Genomic DNA, 5,578 nt, shown 5'->3' with positions numbered 1-5,578 from the left:
GAGCGTGCGGCTGTGTGGGGCTCAGTTGCCAGCTGAGGTTAAACCATGACACCCCACCGAGGAAAACAGCAATCTGAGGAGTTTGGACCTACCTCTGTGAGTGACTTTTTCTCCCATAAAGCTTCTACCGAGCTCCACCAATACACCACGGAACTCTGGGTCTCCATCAGTCTATGCTGTCTGGAGGAGACATTTGGCTTAGTGGTCAGAGTTTGTTTCTTGAGCAGGCAGCCCTTTTTCATCTGGGGAAAAGATGCTGAGCCACAACTGGAACCTTGCTAAATCATATTTCTTCTCACAGCACAATTAACCCAGTATTGTGCATTTCTCTTTCCTTTCTTTGTTCTTTTTTTTTTTTATTGAACAAATAAATAAAGAACAGCCTTAGATGATAGTGATGCTCCTCTTATTTATTCACTTGCTTGTCTTTTTGGGTTTCTTTGATGCAGCCTTATGCAGGGAGAAGGAGATCTAGGTACAAATTCAGTGAAAGCAAATTACCCACAAGATCATACCTTAGCCACCAGACTTTAAGATGACTTGAAGTTGTGAGAAGGGTCCTGACAAAGTTGCTCACTGTGCAAAATGGAGGTGCAGATCTTTGGGAATGAGGGACTATGTCATTGGGAATGTTGCTCCTCCACCTTCCAGCTGGACACTCATATTTCCCTGAAATTTTTATACCTTTTGCCTAGTTACAGTTTAATAGAAATCTTGGTTCTCTGACTTGGGTGAGTGCTCTAACCTTTGTTGTTTTTTGGGTTTGTTTTTTGTTTGGTTTGGTTTGGGTTTGGTTTGGTTTTTGTTTTGTTTTGTTTTGTTTTGTTTTGTTTTGTTTTTTCACAAAAAAGGGGAGAGTTTGCGTTACCATTAGCTTCTGCTCTATGTATGCATAAAAAGAGAAACCCTGTCTGGAAAAATCCTGAAATAAAATGCATACATGCATACCTTTCAGATGTCATATGTTGCAAATGGATGGAGTAACATTTTAGATCTCTTAATGACATGCCCAATATAGCATTACAGAATTTTAGACACTGTCAGGTAACATATCCTGCTGTTAACCTGTGGGCATGTTGTGAGATTTCCCACTGCACATACTATACTGATTTCAACCTTGTTTGCCAAGACTTAATTTTCCTATACACTGTTAAGGAGACTAGGTTTTGAGTCCTTCTGTAAGGAAAAAGGGTTACGCAGTTTATCAATGTAAACTCTAAATTCTTGGTTCTTTACCTATGCTAATAACAAAGGTTTCACTAACTTTACCGGATATGAAATTAAGCCTTCACTGCCCTAGAGTAATTAAATCAATGTTTTCTTTGTCATGAACATGTCTGACTGAATTAATTAGGAATAGCTTGCTTTGGGATTTGATCTGGGTTCTCTTTCATGTTTTAAATTAATTATTTGTGATCTGATCCTCTTTTTCTAGTTTTAGGGTTTATTTTAATTGATTTGTGTTCAACTAATGTCCATCAAAGTGTAAACTTCAGTTTGCTCATATTACATCTGTCTTTTCTATACGCTGTTTTAAATATTCTATCTTGTTTGAGAATTTACTTTGATTTTTTTCCTTGCATAGTTTTGTTTATACAGTTAATATGCTTTAAACTCTGGATTATTTTCACATTTTTTGCTGCATCTGGCCATTTTACCAATTCAAGATGCAACCTTTAAGAGAGAAGACTGAGTAAGGAAATACATTTATTTACTTTGCTAGGTTTTTTCTGTCTGTTTCCTGACGGGATGAATAAGAAAGTATTAGCAAGAAAATAATGATGAACAACTCACTTTCTGTTATGATATTTCAGATGAACAATCACTTGTTCTAAAACTCTGCAATATTTCTGAGCTTCCTGAAACTGAACATGAGTACTTAGCAGGTGCTTGGGAAACAAGGTTGGTTTGTTCGTTTGCGATCTTTTGAAGCCAGTTCTATCGTAAAGTAGATACTCCATTTTTGTGCAAATCACCTCATAAAACTCTTAATTGCACTGGTGAAGTTAACACAAAAAGTGATTTGTTTTCCATGACATACTAGTAATTACATTACATCAGCTGAAGTGAACTAGGAGGTTTTAATTTTTTTGTATTACAACACAAAGGTTTTACCTCTGTGGTCATGAAGCTGCTAGGTACCATGGTGGGGGACGCTATGGAAAATGCAACATCAGACAGATTATGACAGATGCAATCATAATGAATGGGAGAAAGGACAGGGCTGAAATAGAAATAGTATCCATTACCCCAGTAATATATTCTAAAATTACTAAGTGCCAGACTGAGCCTAATATGCTATGAAACATTCTAATGACCAATGAGTACATAAGTCTAAGTGAATTAGGAAGTCCACCTAAATCAAATAAATCTCATAACTTAGTATTCACAGATTATTTTTAAAACTTAATTTGAAGGATAATAAGGGCTGCTCAGGGAAGATTTCATCACTGTGAATCCATGGCCATAGGTGACTTACAATTCCCTGTAATAATCAAAGACAAATTTTCTTTGGATTTCTAATAACTGCTTGAAATACTTTGTAGTCTGCCTTCACTTATAATTTCCATCATATGCAATGAGAATACAGTGGTGGGACAATTACAGCAGACTGATGGACACAGGTTATGGGTTTCAGTATTTAGTTAGAAATTATGTGCAGTTAGTAGAATTATTCGCAAACATGCTTCAAAGAATAAAGAATTATTAAGAAAAAAACAATAAAGACAAAAATAACAGATTTTGATGTGTTTTTATATTTCAGTAGCCTTTGGTTGCAACTAGTATATCAAAAGGAAGTGTTGAAGATTCAAATTAACCTTAAAGCTTCTTGGTTCATCCCTTTCATGCATATACTTTAAAACGTTACCAGTCTGGAAAATAACTGCCAGTTCTAGGGATAGTATGTCATATCCTCAAGTGGTTTAAGTTAGAGTATTTACATTAACATGACAACCTATGCCATTTAATATCAGTTGAGTGTTTCCTGGCAAGTTTCCATTCAGGTTGAGTTCTCAGTTTGGCAAAGGCTATCCAGTTCTCTGGTGATGATCTTCGGTGAAGACTAGCTACCAAATTCTGCTCTCTCTGTTAAGACAGTGGTTAACAAAATCCCTGTCGTTAAACAGGAATAACACAAACATACATATACACACATCTGCACACAGAGGTACGTCCTTCACTGATACAATAACATCTGGTCTTTGTTTCTTATTTGGGATAGGGGTGGTTTGCCATGAAAGATAGCTAACATTGGATGCTCTCCTGTTGCCGCTCACTGCAGCACCTTAGTTGGACAACTGGCACCTTGAAACAGTATAAGAACCTATTATTGACAGATGCCACTGTCATCTGAATCAACTTCCTGGACTCTGCCTTTCTTTTCTCTGATACATTACATTCTGAAAGTCATCTTTCCTTCATTTCCTGCATCTTGTTTCTCTTTCTTCTTTGCTTGAAAGACTGAAATTGCTCATTATCTGCTATAAATTTACTTCAGAGGAGTTATCTCCATTTATACCAGCTGGACCAAAGCAGTGAATGGCTATAAAATGCTGTTCTACTTTATGACAGAGTTGGCTTGGATTTAACCTATTATTTTTATTTCACTGGCAGGTTTTCTTTCCCTCCATCATCTTGCAGTAAAAGTATTTAGTAAATAAACATATTAAATGCTGTTCTAACAGAGTACAGAGTTGGCTTGGATTTAACCTATTATTTTTATTTCACGTTTTTTTTCGTTACATCCAATCTAAACCTCCCCTGCCGCAACTTGAGGCCATTTCCTCTTGTCCTCGCTTGTTATGAACAACCCCAGTTCCCTCAGCCGCTCCTCATAAGATAGTTCTCCTTAACTTAAAACCCCATATATTTATTGTACCAAGTTCATATCAGCTAGACTGGGTAAAGTATGTTTGAAAAGCTATCGAAGCAAAGAACGTGCAATGTTAAGTTATGTGATAAAAGCTCATATGCAAATCCACAAAGGAGCTCAAAGAGAGCAGGAGGGGGTGACCAAGTAATACCTGCCTGCAGCTACTCCCAGGCCCAGCCCAGGAGCCATCAGCCCATCAAAGGCCCGTCTGCAGAAGCCCGAAGAAGCACTGGAGCACAATGGCAGGAGGAAGCCCAAATTAAGGACTCAGAGGAAGGGACACCCTGTCAGACCCCCTCCTAGGGCTGTCCCAGGAGACCCTCAGACCTGCTGTCCAGGTGTGAAACCCATCACGATGAGTCAATGCTAAAGCACCCTTTGGACTGAGGGGGTTTGCTGCCTGGGAGTATGGGGCACATTATGGGATACAGAGGAAGAGCATTTTGGGATTGTAATGGACTTATGGGATATTTAGGGATCAAGGGCAGGGAAAGAGTTAGGCAACTGCAAGCTGTGGTGTGACGTTACAGCCTGGTTCAGCTGTGCATACAGTGCACAGTGACGTTACAGCCTGGTTCAGCTGTGCATGCGTTAAATAACATGCAAGTTAGTTCTAGACCTCGTTTACTATTGAAATAACTCTGTACTCAAGGCATTTGGGCTATTAACTTGGTCATACTCCTAAAAAGAGCATACAGATTCTTAAAACTGTTTTGGTTGTATTCAAAACCAAAATCCTCTTGGGTCAGTTTGAGTTTTCTGTTAGGTTTGACTCAGATTGGTTTCTATTTCATCTAGATATGTTGACCTATTTCTACCTGTTTGCTTTTGTTTGAAAATCTCCAAACCTCCTTTGATGAAGGAAATGCCGGTCAGTTTGAATCAGGGTCATAATGGATTTCCTTAAAAAAAGAACAAATCTGTCAGTGAAGAATAGGTGGGAATAGCATTTTCTAGCATTTCAGTTTAGGTTTTCCCCACAGTACTAAGCAATGTCTCTAATAATTTAGCTGGCATTTAACTATAATATTGTTAACTAATAGAAGTAATTATAGTGCTTTCTTAATATCACAAATCTCTAGTGCACAATGTAGAAAGTCACTGAATGGTATAAAATACGCAAAGGACTGAGTTCATTTAAATGCTGAGTTGAAATAAGAACATATTAAAAAAATCATAACAGCATCTACTTTCTAAATTCAGTCAAGAAATGGGACTACAGGTTATCCAGATGTGTACAAGTATAGCAGGAGAGTACATGCGATGAATCAGAACTTTAGGTTATACATCAGAGAACAGCATCAGTGCATCATGCTGATTTATACCCTTCAGAAATATATATATATATATAAAAGGCCAGTGTAATAGATATAGAACAAAGACTTATCTGTTTGTTCCAGAAGTATTCTCTATAACTGTACCTAGAAAGTTTGATGAACTGTAGCCTGCTCTAATTAAAATGTCTGCAGTGACATCTAACTAAAGCTGGTCATACATGGAATCAGATTCCCTCCTTCAGTGTTATGGGGTTCAATGGCATCAGAAAAATCCAGGCGAAGCATTTAGAGGTTCTGTTGAAATATATTTTGGATATTGATATTCTGTGTTGGATATTTGGATATTCTATTTTGGATATTTGGATATTCTGTTTATCAAGTGTTCTCTTGCAATTTTCTTTTTTTCTCATGACATTCAAAAAATAGT

Source organism: Aptenodytes forsteri, unplaced genomic scaffold (assembly GCF_000699145.1).
Source record: "Aptenodytes forsteri isolate BGI_AS27 unplaced genomic scaffold, ASM69914v1 Scaffold182, whole genome shotgun sequence".
Classification (NCBI taxonomy): domain Eukaryota; kingdom Metazoa; phylum Chordata; class Aves; order Sphenisciformes; family Spheniscidae; genus Aptenodytes; species Aptenodytes forsteri.
The sequence above is the reverse complement of the archived record's forward strand: the minus strand, read 5'-3'. Positions refer to the sequence as shown.